We start from the raw sequence: 19,128 nt of genomic DNA on the forward strand, positions 1-19,128 counted from the left end.
ACAAACATCATCTGAAATGGAGAAACAAAATGTGGTGTATACATACATTGGAATATTATTTGGTCATAAAAAGGAACAAGCACTGTTTCATGCTGCAACATTGAATGCATGCATAATTCGAAGTGAAAGAAGCTGCTCACAAAACACCGCATGTGGTAGCATTCCATTTATATGAAATGTCCTGAATAGGCAAGTCCATAGAGACAGAAAGGACAGGAGTGGTTTCCAGCGACTGGGGGGTGGGGAATGGGGAGTGACTGCAAATGGGTAAGGCATTTTGGGGGTGGTGGGCTATGAAAATGTTCTGAAATTACCGTGATGGTCCAGCAACTTTGCTGATAGGCTAAAAACCACGTAACTGTACACTTCCAAAGTCTTGTTTTATGGTATCTGAATTATATTTCCATTTTTTTTTTAAACGAAAAAATGTCATCGATGGAGAAGAGTTAGCAGAACTAAAACAATGAAATGGAGCACGAGTGTCTCCTGTGCCCGTCGCATCCATCGGAACGAACTGAGGGCCCAGAAATGGTGCACCGAGAAGGCCTATCGGGAAGGGAGGCTGCTTCGGGATCTGGGAAGAAACCCCTCCCGGGATTCGAAGCGAACGCCGTTGAGGTGGGGACACGGGATGGCTAAGGACTGGGGAGGCGTCGGTAGTCTCAAAAGTTGGCCGGGCTGGAGCGGAGACTTCAAGATTGCGGCCAGAGGCTCTTAAACAGGCCCGAGCGATTTCCCATGCCGCGTCCACTTTAAAAGCCAGCGCGGCGGAGCCGGGGTCTGACCGGGTAAGCGCGCGGGGTCGCGGGGAAGGCGGCGGCGCAGACCCCGCTCGGAGCCGGCCCGGGGGCAGTCTGCCCGGGTGGCAGGGACTGAGCGGGCCGCGCGTCCGGGGAGCCCGGGTGCTCGCGGGGGCGGCGGGGTCGCGGCGCACCCCCCGCCCCCAGCGCCGGCGCTTGCCGCGGAGCTCTATTTTTAGCAGGCGCTGTTGCAATATAAGGAATGCGCGGCGCGCCGGGCGCTCCGGGCGCGCGCGGGCTGCGCGGTCGCTTTAAGGAGGCGCCGGGGCGGAGACGGGCCGGAGCGGCCAGAGGGCCGGCTGGCCGGGAGCCGCCAGTCCCGCTGCAGTGGGGCCGGCCGGGCGCGGCGCTGCCTCCTCCGCCGCGCGGGCATGGAGGAGGCGGCCTGAGGACCGGAGCCGAGCCGGGGCTGGAGCGCGCGGTGAGTGGTGCAGCCGCCGGGGAGGGCAGGGGGCCCGGCCGGGCGCTTTGTTCGGGGCGGGAGGTGTGGCCGCCCCCGGGCCCTGCCGCACTCACCTCGCGCGGAGCGCGCCCGGGGACTGGCGGGGAGTGGCCTTTTGCCCCCACCGCGGGCCCCGGCGTAACGTCGTGCGATCAAGAGATCCGCCACAATAGAGACCGCGGCGGGGAGGGCCTGTCCACCGCCCAGAGAGCCTCTTTCATGGAACCGCCCTTCGGTTTCTTGTCCGCCTCGGCGGGGACCAGCGGGGTGGTGGGCGGCGGGGAGCGGCGGGGGAGGTGGGGGGACCCTTTCTCCCCTTTTAAAATGGCGTTAACGTGGGCAGGGATCCGCCGCGGGTGTTGTCAAATTTATCTCAAAAATAAAAGGCAGCCTGCCGCACAAACGGCCCTTCACGGCACCCGGGGCTTGGGGCTCTGCTCACCACTGGGGCCCGGCTCATTCATTGACCGGACTTGGCTGGGGCGCCCATTGAGTGGGGCATGGTGCCCGTTCCTGCTTTGCGGGGAAGGTAAGGACAAAAAATGAGCGACAGCGCATTGTGGTCCGTGACGAAGTCAGGGAAGAGCAGGGGTTGTGGGACAGACAGTGTGAAAGGTCAGGGGAGGCCTCCTAGAGGAGGTGATGCCTGGCAGGAGCGTGGGCACTGAACACCCAGTTACATTCTGTGGCTGGAATTGAGGTCTGTGCTCGCCTTCGAGAAGGCCAAGTCTGAAGAGATGGACAAGGGCTACCTCATGGGGCCCTGATCTCAGAGCTCTGGGATTCCCCCACCTCCTCCCTCTCGGGCCCCTGCTGGTACCGAACCTCCTTGAGCTAAATGGTTCTTGCATCTCCAAGACACACAGTCTGTCCTGGACCCGATGGTAGAGAATGACTGACAAGGCTCAGAATTCTAGCCTGAAAAGAGTATTAAGGGAGATCTGACTTAAAAACCCAAAGCCCCCCTCTAATAGCAGCAGTCAGCAGAGCTCCCACAGACCAGGCACTGGACCAGAGTGTGCTTGCTCATCATTTGACAAGACTCTCCCAGAGGTTTATTGTTGTTGTTTTAAAATTTTATTTATTCATTTGACAGAAAGAGATCACAAGTAGGCAGAGAGGCAAGCAGAGAGAGTGGTGGAAGCAGGCTCCCCACCGCACAGAGAGCCAGGGGATGAGGGGCTCGATCTTAGGACCCTGACATCATGACCTGAGCCCAAGGGAGACACTTAATAGACTGAACGACCCGGGCACCCACATCCATTTCGGTTGCTGTGGCTAGAAAGTATCAGTAACTTGCCCAGGATCCTATCTCGAGACCTTGTGGCTGTTCAGGCCCCTCTTCTGAGGGCCGAGCTCTCCCTGGCTTGAGGGCTCCAGGTGCAGCCTGTGGTAACCTTTTGCTCTGTTGACAGGCGCAGGTTGGTGGAAGTGTGGGTGGTGAGCTCGTGGGATTAATAACTGACATGTGTCAGGGGCTTTGCAGTGAACAAAGCATTTCCCGGAGACAGTTCTTAGAGATTCTCTGCTTGTCTTCCCAGAGAAGAAACTTGAGCTGGCTAACATTTTATAAATCTACTAATTTCCGGTAAATTGCAAGTCCCTACTGACAGGGGCTGAAAATATTTCGGGCCGTCGTTTTCAACCTTGGGTCTGCTCTCACTTGCGGCAGCCAGTGAGTTTCTCTGTCTGCAGTTTATGGTGTAGTCTGTACTTTCTCTGCCAGGTCAGGAGGTGTTGGGCTTCAATGCTCTGGGGTTTTCATGGCTGCAGGGTCCACCAGCCTCTTTTGGAGGTGGGTGGTGTTGAGGAAGTGGGGTGCTTTAGCAGAAACTGCCCCCACCCCAGCCCCTGGCCTCAACATCTTTTTTTTTTTTTTTAAATTTAAGATTATTATTTATTTGACAGAGAGAAAGGGAGAGCACACAAGCAGGGGGAGCAGGAGAGGGAGAAGCAGACTCCCCACTTAGTTGGAAGCCTGAGGTGGGGCTCCATCCCACGACCCTAGGATCATGACCTGAGCCAAAGGCAGATGCTCAATGGACTGAGCCACCCAGATGCCCCTCAACATTTCTTTATGGAGAAGAGGGTCAGAGCCCCCTGCAGAACCCCAGTGAGCAAGAGACAATCTTCCAAGATTTGCCTGCTTTGCTCTTGCAAAAGGCAGTTTGCACTTTCCACTACTCATACTTTCACCTACAGAAGGCGTTTTGGTGGCAGGTGTAACTTTTATTTTATTATTAGCTCTAACCATATGTATTTCACACAGTGAGTTGATCTGAGCTGCTCATAAAGTCATAGATCTCTGGGGTTGACTCCTGAGTTTGAGTGATGACCTGGAGCCAGGGAGGACTACCAAACTCAGATGAAACAAGCTAGGTCCCGGGGCAACTGGTCCTCCCATCAAGTCAGATTTGCATGGTGACCAGTGGGCTGGATCAAGTGACTTCTCAGGGAAACATGGACCCCACTTTATATCTCACACCTGGTGTAATCAGTCCTGCCGTGAAATGCCCCCACATGGAGGGTTCCTCCCTGCAAGCGATGGGAAGCACACCTGCTCATGAGCATTGTATAATTCGTACAAACCATACTTATGTGACCTGAATGGGAACACGTTCTTGTGCAAAACTGGAATATTCTCAAGCATCCAGAGTGTGCAGTGAGTTGCAGAGGTTCTGTACCTGCCAGGCTCAGGGCAGGTAAAATGTAGTTACCTTTGAGTGGGGACGAAATAAAGGAGGGAGCTGAAGGAGCTCCCTGTGCCCTGGGGCACCTGGCAAGTATCCATTGTCTAAGGGCTGCACAGAAACTTCAGGCCCTGAGAAAGATTTTATGGGTGGACTCTGAGGCCTGGACAACCTTCATCGTCTTGGGTATTACCACTGGGCCTTGTGGTACTGGATCGATGGGGCTGCTTTTGGCTGCAAACAACAAAACCCAAGAATAGTAGATAAAGCAGAGTTTAGATCTCCCAAAGATGCCGAAGATGTGAAGTTGTTCTACACAGAGACTGGATATTAGCGCCACTTCCAGCAAGCTATTACATGGGAAAGGCAGCCAAGAAGGCTGAGGGTCTGGTGACGAGAGCAATGGTTTTTACCTTATTGGGTCCAGCCTCTTCAGTATGCCAGGGAGAAGCCTAGAGAAAAGCTGCTTGGGTGTACAAAGTCCTGGTTAGACTCCAGGTTAGACCAGGTTAAATCCCCTGGTCTAAGCCACGTTGTCTCACTAGTGGTTACCGGGAACCCACTCAATGGCTCTGCCCCCACAGCCAGGCTGTCATGTTGGGATGGTAGATGTTACGAGTGAAGGCCAGGTTTTGGTGGCTGCTTCAGACAACAGAGGTGATGTTGAAGCTGAGGTGACAGTCCTTTACACCCCTGGGCACCTGCTGTCTCCAGCCTTCTGGGTGGGTGTGTCTGCTGCAGGTGATGAGGCTGATCTCACCTGCCCCCAGAGACTTCGCCCCGGCCCCCAACACTGAGCACCAGGTTGGCAAGATCCAAGGCAGCTTTCTGCAGCCATCCCTTTCAGAAAGTTCAGGAAGTAACAGTGTGTGTTTAACTTTTTAATGTCCCTCTCATTGACCTTTAGTATTTTGGGTAGCTTTTCTAGGTGGGGCCTGCTGATGGCCAGAAGGCCAAATGACAATCTAGGTCATAGCTAGTTGCTGAAATGTCTTTATGGGTCTCAGAGGGGTGTATTTTCATCTCCAGAGCTCGGCCTCTGGCCACCTAAATGGATAAAACACCATGATTCACATCTGGGCTGTGATGCTAATGAGATTGGGGAGAGCACCAAGGATAGACTGGGGTTTGGTGTGGTGGTAGCATGAGGAGAGGGTGGGGGGTTGGGGGCTCTGCACCCTGGTTCTGGTCTGTGACTAACTAGAGGGCCTTGGGCACATTTCCTACTACAGGGACCCAGGCGCCATCTGTGACTTCTTTGCCTGCCCTCAGGGTCATCATGGGATTAGATGAAATACACAGATGAGAACATGCTTGGGAGACCAGAAAGGGCTGTAAGGATTAAGAGCATCATCAGTATTCAAGCAACCTCACGTAACAGAATCATAGATCCAGGAGGGGACCCTGGAGCGTAGTTAGTCTAGATTCAGATCCTGTAGGGCAGATTTCTTAACATGGTCAGGCAGATAATTTTAGGTGAGGCACATATAGCATCGTTTCATTTTAATATGCTTGTTTATATGTATTATAACAATACAGGCATCACATCAAATCCATTTTTAGAAAATGGATATTTTGTTCAAATTAACACTAGAGAAAGGTTTTAAGTTAAAAAGTATGATGGGGGCATCTGGCTGGCTTAGTCAGAAGAGCATGTGATTCTTAATCTTAGGGTTGTGAGTTCAAGCCCCATGTTGGGTATAGAAATTACTAAAAAATAAACTTAAAAAAAAAGTAAATGAAAAGTATGTTGATTTTTTTTCTTAAGATTTTGTTTATTTGACACAGAGAGAGAGCATAAGCAGGGGGAACGGCAGGCAGAGCAGTAGACAGAGAGAGAAGCAGACTCCTCACTGAGCAAGGACCCCCCCCCCCTCAAGGCAGGGCTCCATCCCAGGACCCTGGGATTATGACTTAAGCCAAAGGCAGACGCTTAACTGACTGAGCCACCTAGGTGCCCCAAAGTATGATGATTTTAAGGTAAAGATTAAGCCAGTAGTAGTTCAGTAATTAACAAATATGGAACAAATGGGAAAGTGAGCCCTTGAATAAAGGCTGGGAAACTTTCAAGGGAGTCTCTCCCTAACAGTCCCTCCCTTACTCCCTTGGCTTCAGCTGGATACTTCTAGAGATAGGAAGCTTGCTGCCCCCAAATTTGTCCACTTTTCCATTTGGGGATTCTCTCGTCCTTGCCAGGTTCTTTCCTTTCTCCCCTGAAGCTGCCTGCCCTGGATCTGTCCCTGGCGAATCCCTGATAGTCATGCTTTTCTCCATCATCAGTTCCACTGTCTCCAGCAGCTCCTCAAATGGTTGAAAGACAGTTTGTCTCTGTCCTTCCTTCCTCCTTCCCTCCCTCCCTACTCCCTCTCTCCCCACTCCTTACCCCCTTCCTCCTCCCCCTGCTCCCTTCAACAAAGACTTGGGGGCTGGGCCTAGGCTAAACACTCTATTAGCCATACCAGGCCTCATAGCAATTGCCCTTAGCCTTTTACGTATGTGGAAACTGAGGCTCAGGGAGGTCGAGGAGGCCATGTCCAGTCAAAGCCTGAGAAAAGGAGAGCCCAGGAGTCTGACCGAGGTCCATCTGGTCCCCAAGTACATATCCTTCTGTGACACTGGGCCACTCCCACAAGCGGGTGACCAAAAATGGCCCCTCTCTTGGTTCCTGGTGGTCATGGGGTCTGTCCCTCAGGGGTCTGCGCACCAATGGCCAGGGCTACAGGCGAGCCCTTGTGAGGAGGGGGACAGAGTGGCCTATGCTAGAGGATGTGATGGAGCCACTGGTTGGGAAGAGAGGCAGAGTGCCTGGGTGGCCATGGTACTTCCTGACTCCCATTAATCTTACAATCAACTGCAAACCCCTAGATCTTTTGGACACTTGGTTTATTTTTTAATTTTTTGACAAATAGAAAAATGACAATATAAAGGATCATGTAACAAGCACCATGGGTCCCTTCCCAAAATGGACAGAGGCCAGCGATTTCATCCATACTCAATCTGTTGCCCAGTAGGTCAGGACTTTGGCCGTGTCCCTGGTCATAAGGCCTCGCTGGTCTGGGCCTGTCCTCGGCCCGAGGTGGGCTTTGGAGCTTCTGCATACTGGCTCTTTCAGCTTCCTGTCCTCCACTAATTCAGCAAGGGCCTCTGGGCCTCCACCAAGGTTGCCCATAGTTGCGGAGAAACCACCGCGGGGGGTGGGGGCAGTGGGCGTGTGGGTGCTTTTGGATTTAACCCTTGTCCAAAATGTTGATCTACTCTGGAAGCACCTGCCTGGACCACTGCGAATTCAGGCCAGGCTGCAAGCAGAGTGTAGTCGTACCTGCCCAAAGCATACGCTGTGTAAGTGATAGACTTCTGTGTTTAGAATAGAGAGAGAAAAAACATGATTTTATAATTAGATAACAGTGACTTGCTAAGGAGCTCGTTTTACACAAACCTTAGCAAAACACCCCTTCCATTCCAAAGTGTGGAACTAGTTTAAGGTGCAGTGTGGTACGTTTCTGATGTCCGCTCTGCAGGCCCAGTAAGGAGGGACAGGCAGCTGTTTGCAGCCTTCTCCCTCCCACCCCCAGCGGACTCCAGGACTCCCAGGGCTCCTGGCCGGAGCGGTAGCCTGCCTCGCCCCTTGAAGCTCGAAGCCCCAGCCTGGGTTAGAACACTTAGCAGAGTAGTGTTTTGGAAAGCCATGCCGAGGAGATTCAGAAACTTCCAGGAAAGCCTTCCACACTCAGGCATTCTCCATTTGCAGGGAGTCACGATGGGGAGGAAGATTTGAACTAGTTGCCCAAGAGAACACGGGGACCTGAGGCGGGCCTCACATTCTCTTTGCTAAGTGTTGAGAGTGAGTTGAAATATTCTCTGTCCCTGAGTGGCCCAGGGAGAGCAGCATGGCCCATGTCCCTTCCCAAGTCTGACGGGGGTGCTGCCAGACACTGGCACGGGGACCTCAGAGGGACCTGCTTGTCGGGCTGTGTTGTCTGGTAAGAGCTGTCCAGAGACTGCACCAGGGAAGGCCGTGAAACGTACTATAAAACCAGTTCCTGTTTGATTATTTGGAAATACACAGACCTGTTATGTTTACAAGCCCACTTCTCTCTTTTTTGAATCTGATGATTTGGATTATTTCTAATTAATTCCTCCCCTGATTGCTAATCATCTTTACTCTGTCTCCAGCCTTAACATGGCTTACTTAGGTTACTGCAATACCAGTCTAACTGATTCTCGGTCTATAATTTTGCCCCCTATAAATCCATCTTAACGTGGACAAAAATTTCAGAATGAAATCTGAGCATTTTATTCTCTTGCTTATAGACCTTAATGAGTAAGGAGAGGGGACCAGTCTTACCAGACACTAAAATACTATAAAACCAGAATAAAGTGGTGGAGGCCTGGCACAGGAATAGATAGGTCAATGAAACAGAATAGAGTGCCTCCCCCAAAGTCCCTCCTGCCCCTCAAAAAACAAACAAAAAAAACCCTTTTTATTTTAAATGAGGCCTACTTTCAAAAGAAAAGTTCTGGTTTCATAGATGGAACCTATTGTATACACTATGTGTGAGGCGGCCCTACTATACCAAGTACCCAGACTATATAGCCCAGTACCCAAGCAGTGACAGGGTTTGTGGGCACAGAGGGCTGTTTGGAGGTTGTTGGATGGCTGGTGGAGGTGGGGAGGCCCACTCACCCCACAGAAACTGATCATTCTCAGGGGCATCTGGGGACAGATTCTTGCCTCTCGAAAGCAGCATATACTCATTTCAAAAGCAAAATTTGGGATCCCTGGATGGCTCAGCTGGTTAAACATCTGCCTTCGGCTCAGGTCATGATCCCAGGGTTCTGGGATCGAGTCCCGCATCTGGTCTCCCTGCTCAGCGGGGAGCCTGCTTCTCCCTCTGCCTGCTGCTCCCCCTGCTTCTGCTCTCTCTCCCTCTCTCTCTCTCTCTCTCTCTGAAAAGTAAATAAATAAAATCTTAAAAAAAAAAAGGAAAATTAATTTTCATTTCATTTAGGTGATTTTTGATCCTTTAGAATTTCAACATACCTTCTTGAAAATTCCCCCTTTTGGATAACCTACACATTCATCCCCCTGTATTTGAATTCTACTGGAAATGTAGGGAGACCCAAGCGAGCCCATCTGTCTTGGCAAGGACTGTTCTCTCACAAGTTGGCTCAGTGGTCCAAAATAGCCACTATCAAGTTCTTCTTTCAATGCCGGCTTTATTGTAACCAGGGATGATGGAAAAGGGTGGAGACACTGTCCCAAAGCCTTGGGGGCATATACTAAAAAATAACTGTATGAGATCTGTCTTCTCAGCCTCCTTCCACACCCACATTCCTCAGGTTGAGTGTCCTTGGGCAGCGGAGCCCGGAAGGCCTGGTGCTTCTCAGGCCCAGCCCTTCTTCTCCAGGAAGCCAGGCCCAGCCCCAGGTGCCCTGCTGGCCTCCCAGGGAACTAAGGTCAGCTGGCATCAGAATCTTCCCGCCCATCCCTACTCACTGACCCCCAACCCCACCCGCCTGCGGAGGACAGTGGCCCCAAGTCCACTTATCTGGGCCTGGGTGGGTGTTTCCTGCATGTTTGAGATTTTACAGAGGAAACCAAAATAAAGAAACAAAGCCTTTGTTTTCCTTCTGGACTCAAACTGGGGACGGCTGGAGGGATGGAAAGGGGGAGCTGGAGTAGGCCACTTGGCGCTCCAACAAAATAACCATTCTAATAAAGCCCTTAACAGGGACTTTTTTCTATTTAGGGTTGGTGTGAGTGAATAGGAAAGACAGGGCGGAGGGCTGGGAGAGCCTCTGTGTGTGGAAGGAGAGGGCCCCAGGCAGGGTCCCTGGCATGGGGCTGGGGCCACCAGCAGGGCTGCTGAATTGGTGGCCAGAGGGGGTCTCAGTCCTTTCCTTCCTCAGAACACCCACAGGAGAGTGGGAAAGAGCATGGGCTGCAGGCCAGAAGAGCCTCGCTCTGATTTCTGCCCTGCTACCTGTTGTTTTGAGACTTGGGCAGTCCCCCACTCTGTGAGCCTCCCTTGCAAGGTCCCCAACAGGGAACAATGCAGATGTCCCAGCCACCCCATCCCAGTTCTTCCTGACCCAGGTTTACTGGGCCAGGCCCTCATAGCACATCCATGCCTCCATGGAAATGGGGACATGCTCTCCCCAATATCTCATCATTCTTCCCAAAGGATTTTCTCTGTGTAGAATTTCTCTGAGTGCATTTTTTTTTCCTTTTTTTTTTTTTTAAGATTTATTTATTTACTTACTTGAGAGAGAGAGTGCAGCGGGGAGGGACGGAGGGAGAGAGAGTCACAGGCAGACTCTACTCTGAGCACAGAGCCGGACGGTGGGGGAACTGTCTCACAACCCTGAGATCACCTGAGCAGAAACCAAAGGGTGGACACTCAACTGCCTGCACCACCCAGGTCCCCCAAAGTTTGTTTGTTTGTTTATTTATTTATTTATTAAGTAGACTCCACACCCAGTGCTGGGCTTGAACTCATGACCGTGAGATCAAGATCTGAGATGAGATCAAGAGTCAGATATTTAACCAACTGGGACACCTAGGTGCCTGTTATTTATTTTTCTTTAAAAATTACCCAAGCATTGATGAAAATGCCCCCCACCTGTAGTATTTCGGAGGATTTCCAGGTGGGGACCATGTCCACTGGCCATCCGGCCTCCCGCGTCAGCTGCCCCAGCTTTGCCCCCGTGCATGTGTGCAATCTGCTTGGCTTCCTCATTCCTTAACCCCTATTAAGCCACAGCTAACAGGCTTTCAGAACAGGGAAGAAGTTAAAATTGAGTAGCAGACCTCTTCCTCTTGCCCGCTCACCCTCGGAAGACTTCTCTTGGCCGGTCTGTCTCCTCAAGTCTAGTTTGTGCCCCTTCTCCAGGGACTAATTTTCCTGGACACTTTTCCCCAGTTTTTTTTTTTTTTTAAAGATTTTATTTATTTATTTGACAGAGAGAAATCACAAGTAGATGGAGAGGCAGGCAGAGAGAGAGAGAGGGAAGTAGGCTCCCCGCTGAGCAGAAAGCCCGATGTGGGACTCGAGACCATGAGACCATGACCTGAGCCGAAGGCAGCAGCTTAACCCGCTGAGCCATCCAGGCGCCCCTTTTTCCCAGTCTTGAGAACTCCAAATTTCCTTTACTTTTGGTGGCATAGCTGTCATGAAATCTGTCCTGGACCAGGCTGTGGGCCTAGGCTTTTGTCTCAGAAAAACCTACTAGAGAACTTGTCTAGGCAAGAGGTAGGCCCCCTATCCTTACATGGCTAGCCAGGTGTAACAGCACTAAGTACTGGACACATCAAGTCCCAATGGCCAGAGCGAACCCAAGAGTGAACTTTTCTCCTTCCTGTTAGAACATTCTGCAGGGTAGCAGGGAGGATTGGAGCTGATGTAAACCAGCAGACACTTATCGAGCACCTTCTTTGTGTCATATGTGTGCTGGGACAGCAGAGGGTCCAACAGAGGACGCGCCCTGTGCTCATGGAACTGACACATTGGGAGCCGGAGAGGCCACGTGCACAGGGTCGTGGGACAGCCGAGTGTTTGGGAGTGTAACAGTAATCTCACCCGGCCTGAGGTGTGGTAGGGGGTGCATGAGGAATACACGTGAAGTGCCAAGTATGTGGGGTGGACGTAATAAACAGGTACTAGAGTATGCTCGGTCCCGGCCACAGATTCAGCCCGAGTGCATGTCCAGCAGGCTGCTGCTTCTAGCAACAGTGGTTTCACGGAGAGGGGTTTATAACTTTTCCAAGGCTACCCACAGCTAGGAAGTGAGACACCCAGGATTCAAAACTGATGCATCGGACCCATTTCCAAGCTCCTGACATCTGTTTTGCCTCTGACTTTTCTGCCCCTAGGGTAGCTCCCATGAGATGGGCTGTAGCATGGGCATAGCTCTGAAACGTCCCCCTTTCTCCAGATCCCTGAAACAAGGCAGCCCAGGGGGTGGATTCTGGTCGTTTCTCCATTATCAGAAATAAAATACGCTTCCTTGTTAAGTTCTGGGATAGCCAAGCCTATGGACTGTACTAAGAGCTTCTCAGGCTGAAGGAGGTGATTCAGTGGGAGCGCCTGGCTCCCTTACCACCACCCCCCACCCTGAGCACTTTGGGACAACCTGGAAAATACCCATGTGTAGCCCCGGGCATTCTTCTGCACAATTTGGTGGAAGGGGCACTGGCAGGAGTTCCCACAACATACTGATGGTGATAACGGTAACAAGAACAAGAAGAATAGCAATCCTTTCTGTGCACCTGCCTGTGTGAGCTCATCCCATCCTCCAAACAGCCCTGTGAGGTGGATACTGGTATCAGCAAGTGAGGAAACAGTTATACACAGATTGAGGTCACACACCTAGCAGAGGGGCCAATGACACGGGGCTTTTTATAAAAGTGCTGTCTGTAGGAAAAAGGGAGATAGGAGGCCAGTAGTGGCTGCTGGGGACAGATCAGTTCTGCCAGCTCGCCAGCTGCTCCCTCCCCAAGTCCTGGCCTGTCTGCTGAGGAGGGGAGGAGACCTGCTGCGACTGTTTTGCATTTGGGGAGAGGGGTGTGAAAAGTTGCCTCCCGCCTTTGCAGCGGAGTGGGCTTAAAATCTGGAGTTTGGGAGGGTCCCTGAAAAGTCACCACTACTCCCCCCCCCCGACCCCCGCAGCCCTGGTTCACCCCTCCAGAGCCGGCTGCTGGGCCCTCCTTCTTCCATCCTGCTTCAAGGAGATTCCACACCTCCCCAGCTGCTCATTGTCATGCCCACCTCGTTTTCAGGAAGTTTCCCTTTTATTTTGCTCCAGCCCAGTTCTCTCCAGCCTGGTTACTTGTTTAAAATGGAGATTGGATTGCCTCGCCCCATCTCAGACAAGAGTCTCAACTGTGTTTCTGTCTCACTGTTGGTCAAACATATAAATTTTTACGTTTTTCATTAATTGTGTGTGACATCTTGAATATCAATGATAGAAACACATGTAAGCAATGTGTGCCTTCCTGCCCTTCACCTCCCTTGGCCCCTGAACACTCCTGAGGTGGGCCGTGTCCTCCCCCTAAAGACTGCTAACCCCCTGCTGCTGCTACTTCTCAGTGTCATTTCCACCTCCTTGAATCTCACACCTTCTTGTGGCCCAAGCCAGGCCAGGCCACAACAGTGCAAAGAGTAACTGCCTTATGTGCTCTAGTGGCCCAGGGGCAGCAGCAGGTGCCCTTGTGGGCTGAAGCCCCCCCCCCCCCAGGGGATGGGGGATTCATTTGGCTCAAATGGTGGGTAGTTAACGTTAAAAACTCAGCTTCACAGGGCACCTGGGTGGCTCAATTGGTTAAGCGTCTGCCTTTAGCTCAGGTCAAGATCCTGAAGTCCTGGGATCAAGTCCTGGATAGAGTTCCTGGCTCAATGGGGAGTCTGCTTCTCCCTTCGACCCTCCCCCATCTCATGCTCTCTCTCTCATTCTCTCTCTTGCAAATAAATAAATCTTTAAAAAAAGAACCCTCAGCTTCACGTAAAAATTCCAATTTCTGGCTACTCTTTAAAAATTTAAACCATCGGGCAACCTGTTGCAGATATGCTCTTGTTGCCGCAGTCAACATGATTCCACCTCCTGATGGAGGGTAATAGTGGTCTGTTTGCCGCAGGCCCCACTGCTCCCTACTGTCCATACCTGCCCCTTTCTCTCATTTATCCACCTGGCTTCTGTGAGCACATGAGATGAGGAAGTTCATTTGTTTCCCTGAGCGCCTCTTTCTGCCACTGAAGGGTAAAGCAGTTGAGGTAGTGGGACAGCCAGGACTTGGAGGGCTGGAGTTTAGCCATAGTCAGACCTGGTAAGAAGTGTTCATCTCATAGCCAGGGGCTGCTGACACAGAGCGATGCCTGCCCCTGGTCTCCAGACCTTCCCTTTACTGTCTGTCACCACCCCTGCCCTTCTCCCAGGCTGCTAACTTCTCAGTGCGCCAGTGCAAGGCCATGGTTCTATGAGACAGGCAGCTCTGGTCTGGGACAGCGCTGAGGCACAACCCGTGAAGCTGTGTTCTGCTTAACTGTCCCCTCCCCCCAACTGTACCCTCTCACTTAGGGGAAAGATAATACTAGATTTGCCTTGCTGCCACCAGGAGGCTCCTAGGACAGTGTGTGGCATCTCCAGACCATTAGGCAAAGTGGTCAGGGAGCTGGGACATGGGGGGACTCACTGTTTTGGGAGCGTGCGTGGCAGGAAAGCATCTGCTCGTTGTCACCCACTTCTGCTGGGCTGGGGCCCATGTGTACCTAGTGGAACTCCTCATGTATTATCTCCCTTATGAGGGTCACCACTTACTACTCTGGGACCCGCCTGGCCCATTGGGTATAGTCCCCACACTACCTCTGTCCTCGCCTCTCTACCCAAGCCAGAATCCCAGTTGGCTCCCAGTGTTACCCTATATTGTGGAAATGCCGACAGCTGACACCAGGAGTGTCTGTGCAGAAAGCTGTGCCAGGGCTCTAGAGACGTAAAGATGATGCGGTCCATCAGACCCCTGCCTGCCCCACCCTAGTGGGCAGATGTGACAGGAAGATAACTCCCAACTCCCAGATTTGAAGGGAGAAGTAGTGGGGCATGCTCCCGAGAAGGAACAGAATGGCCATGTAGCTGAGCTAGGAGCTTTGCATTTGGACTCGCAGACGGACAAGCCACAGAACCTCTGTGACCTCGGGGTTCATCACTGACAGGTGCTGAACAAGGCCTTCTTGGTGTGGTAACTATGAGGAGTCAAATGGCCTAACAGCTGCAAAGGCCCCTGGCTGTCACCTGCCACTTGGCCAGCACTCCTTAGACACAGCATGTGGCTGAGAGGAAGGAGACCTGGATGGTAGGAGAGGGCTGGGGAGGAAGGGAGGTTCAGGAGGCGGTTCCTTAGAGAAGGAATGTTCTCACATGTGGAGGAAAGCTGAAACGGCAGAGTACAGTCATTGGCAGACTCTGAGGTGCCCTGCCAGGGGCTGGAGCCGCTGACAAGTTAGGCACCATCTCCATCCTCAGGGACGCCATACTAGGAATCAGCGGGAGCAGAGGCTGCGTGAGGGGCAAGCGGGGCTGAGGGCAGTTCAGGGAGGGCCTAGAATGGTATGGTCAGCGGGGAGAGCTTCAGACACCCATGGGGGTTGACTATGGGGTGACAACGCCAGAGTGATGGGAGGGTAATACCTGGGAGGGGGCCCTGCAGAGGGCAGAGCCAAGCCACTGAAAGCACCTGCCGTGAGTGGTGGACTTGCTAGGCCTTGGCCTCGGATTTGAGGAAAAGGGTTTTTTTGAGCTGCTAGGGGAAGGCAGAGGAAAAGACGGCCAGAGCAGAAAGGTGGGACAAGGGGTCTAAAGGAGGTTTGGTTGTTGAGGAGTGGTGCTGGCTGGGTTCATGCTGTGAAGGGTTGAGCCTAAGCAGCCCTGGAGGAGCAATGAAGAAATAGCTGCCTTGGAATGGGGAAAGAATAGGACAGCGGCCAGCCAGGCTCAGGGGGGTTTGAGGGAAATCACTTTGGGGATGCCCAGATTACCCAGAATCCACCCATCCCTGGTGGGGTGACTGCCAAAGTGACTTTTCTGGTGGACATGCAGGCTCCCGTCTCAAGCTGAGACGTTCTCCTTGGCTGCAGGCATGACTGCCCCAGCCCTAGGAAAATATTAATAGGCCACTAGAGCTGAGAGTAAGATTTAAATGTAAAACTACTTCCTCTTCTTGGCCCCTACTTGCCACTGAAGGAAGCTGTGACTCAGGGGCCTGAGTTGCCTGCACCCCTGGATTGAGTTCACTCCCACCCCCTGCCCTGCCTTGGGTGGCAGGAGGACATGGTGACATTGGGGGAGGTGGGCCACTGGGGTGGGAGCTCTGAGGCTGAGAGGGCCAGGTGGCAGCACCCCAGGAGCCAGGGATGCCACTGGGGCTCATTGTTCTGAAGGGCTGTGTGGTCCCTGAGACACTGGCCCCTCGTTAACCTCTCGGTTTCCAAGAGCCTTGGAACTTCTAGTGCCCTGGACTAGCTGGGGGGTGAGTGGGGCAGTTTTCGATTTTACCTGCCAAGTCCAAGCTTCCCCCTTTACCAAGCTGTTCCCCTGGGCAAAGGCCTTAATGTTTCTGACTGTCTCAGCACTGGTAAAATGGGAAGACTAAATGCGACCATGCCTTGGGCCTTTGTGCAAGTTATCCAGTCTGCCCTGGCTCTTCTCCCTGGTTAACCACACTGCAGGCAGCAGAAAGAGCTGGGGGTCCACTGGATTAGGTAGGTCGAGATGTGAATGTTACCCTGCAGGGCAGAATTGGGGGGGGGGGTGCTTCTGAGGCCTATATACAGTCGGCATGAGAGCACACTGAGAAGGGAGTGGTGAGGGCTAAATTCTGTTCAGTTGTTACGGGAACCAGCCAGTTCACAGGGCACGAGCTCAGGCAGGACTCTGGAAAGACAGGAGGCCTGCAGGAGGAAGGGATGGATTTTGAAGAACACTGGTGATGGTATCAATTCGAGGTTTACGAGCACTCACTGTGGGCCACACACAGCCAGGCAATTCAGTGCAGCCCAACATGACCACCAGAAGGCAAAGGCTGCCACTGTCCCCACTTTTACAGAAGAGAAAACTGAGGTACAGAAGAAAAGTAACTTGCTTAAGACTGCAGGCTGAGTCAGTGCCTCAAGCTCCTTGATGAGGGTTTCCAGGTCAGGGAGCAGCCCCAAGCTGGGCAGGGAGCAGCCGGCAGACAGGCACAAGGAGGCAGGCTGGGGCTGGGACAGCAACGAAGGCAGTGGCGAGGGGCCCAAACAGAGGTGCTGGAACGGGGGTCTCAAAGCTGCCTGGCACTTCCATGGTGCTAGGCAGCTGCCGGATCCCCCTGCTTCCTCCCTGGTCCTCAGGGAAGTAGCATGAGGCCTGTAACCTCTTTGGCAGACTTCGACCCAGTTGGAGTGGAGGTGGGGGCTGTTCCCAGGGACTATTATCTGCCTGGGATGCCTCCCCAACAGGTGAAGGGGCGTGGTGGCCCTGGAGGCCTCTGTGACTGTGACATCACCTGCCTGCCTCATGGCTGACCTCGTCCTGGATCTGCTGCCTCTGGCCTGGCCTGACTCTGCCCACTGCCCCCCCATCACCATTTCACCAGCCAAATGCCTGGTACGATGAGTTGGCCATGGGCTCCGGAGCCATAGGACACGGTTTCAGATCCTGGCGCTGCCGCTGTCTAGCTGGATGACCTCAGAAATGTTATTTTACTTTGTTGTGTCTCTGTTTCTTCAACCATAAAATGGGGATAATCAAAGTCATACCTCAGAGGGCTGTTGTGAGAGTCAAGCAAATTAATGTGGTAAAATCTTCCAACAGCATCAGATGGTTCACTTACATGAATGAATGAATTATTCATTGTTTTGAACATTGATCACTCCTGTAACTCTAACAGCAGTATTTCCACATACCCTTCCGGGACTTACAGTGCTGGGTCCTCAGCAGCTAAGCTGCAAGCCCTGTCAGGATCCACTCTCCAGCTAGCAGGCAAGACCCAAGGGGAAACGGTCATGACAGGAGGAAGTCCATGGTACTGGGGGGTCCGTGAGTAAAGCCAAGGGCGTGGCATCCCTCGCCTGGCTTACTTTCAGCATTGACCTTTGCCTGGATCTCTGGATCCCTGTCTGGCCATTTCTGCCCTGCTGCCCCATGGTCCAGGCATGGTCCTGGCAGCGGAGTTTGGATTTGATGGGGTAGCTAAGCAGGGGCTGAGGTATTAACACAAGACTCGGGTCATAGAGTTCTCCACAGATAACCAGGTGGGCTTCCACTAAAGGTCCTGAGACCCTCCCACAGAACAGGATGACCGTAAGTGAGATATGTTAGAGGGAACCAGAAGAGTAGTGGGTTAGATCTGGGGTGCCACACAAGATTCCCCTCTGGCTTAGTTGCCTGCTTCTGGCTGCCAAGGTGCTGCATTACAATGGTTCTAAGATTGAGCAGGGAAGAGCGCAGCGGTCGTTTATGATGTCTGCCGTGGCTTGGGAGTAGGAGGAACTGCATTCCTGCCGCATACTAACCATCTGAAATTCCACGGTATTTGAGGTCCTTTATTGCATAAAATAACACACATGGTCTGGTTGGGGGCGGGGGGTGAAGTCTTAATAATGGAGCAAGTGGGATGCACTGATGGCTTCCTGGAGGGGTGGAGTGGTGCAGTCCAGAGCTGGGTTTGCATTATCAGAGATGTGAGACAGAGGGTTAGAGCAACGTCTTGGGGAGCGGAGAGGGGAGAGTGAAGCCTTAAGGGATACCAAGTGGCCTAGACCCCCCGGCTGGACAGCACACCATCTCTGCACAGCCTGCAAGGCCACAGCCCCGGGGAAGCTGCCCATTTCTGGGAATTGTGCAGAAGGGAAGGGCAGCTCCTGGAATGCAGAGCCATTTCCTCCACATGGGTTGGGTCGCTCCCCTCAACGTGTCCTCATCCCCCTGAGCGGGCACACCCAGACATCATGGCGATGAGATTAGCTTTCCAGAGCTGATTCAGCTCAATGTGACTGCAAATCCATTCACTCTCCCAAGAGCTTCATTAATAGTGAACGTGTCCCTTTCTCTTGGAACCTTATTTACCAGACAACTTGTACTTCAACTGAGGGGATGGAGGGAATCTTTAAAATGATTAGTAGAGAAGTAGAGAAGCAAAAAGCTGTGAAAACTAAACTTTCAATAAAGTTAGCAGTGTCTTTGCGTGAGGCTCTGGGTTGGCCACTGCCCAAGCTTCAAGAATCTGTGGTCCTATAGTCAGGGCCAGGGAAGCAACCAAGGATGAAGAGTGCCCAGTGGGTTAGAGAAATCACAGTGACCATCAAAGAAAAGCTGTGTGATGCTGTAAAACTAATCATCCAAAGAATTTAAGGCAGTGTGGTGTGATGGTTCCCAGTGTGACCTTTATTGTCCAGCTAATCCACTGCAGATGATCACTACATGGTGGGGAGGGTTACTGTCGTAGAGCCTCTCCTGGGCCCCAGTTCTTCTGACCAGGACCATCTGACACTGCTTTGGAAGTGCACCTGTTGTGGGGAAAGGGTACATGGAGGGGCCAGGGACCCTACAGACCTCTTGACAATATCTGCAGCCAAAGCTATTTCTTTTTTATGGGTCTGTTTACAAAAATGGGCAGTGTTTGGGGCTATTCTTTTGGGAAACAAGCTCTGTAGAAGCCCTAGAACCT

The 19,128-nt window shown here is 52.4% G+C and overlaps 1 protein-coding gene across 2 annotated transcripts in view; it reads left to right on the plus strand.

Annotated features, from left to right (window-relative positions):
• The first annotated feature begins 628 nt into the window (after positions 1–628).
• MRAS (muscle RAS oncogene homolog) overlaps positions 629–19,128 on the plus strand; it is a 61,790-nt gene continuing 43,290 nt past the window's right edge. The window contains exon 1 of one of the 2 annotated variants that reach the window (XM_032334228.1): positions 629–788. The gene's annotated coding sequence lies outside the window, so the exon portion shown is untranslated. Of the gene's footprint in view, positions 789–1,005; positions 1,222–19,128 lie in introns of those variants that run through there. The other variant, XM_032334221.1, reaches the window with a different exon arrangement.

This window comes from Mustela erminea, chromosome 1 (genome assembly GCF_009829155.1).
Source record: "Mustela erminea isolate mMusErm1 chromosome 1, mMusErm1.Pri, whole genome shotgun sequence".
Classification (NCBI taxonomy): domain Eukaryota; kingdom Metazoa; phylum Chordata; class Mammalia; order Carnivora; family Mustelidae; genus Mustela; species Mustela erminea.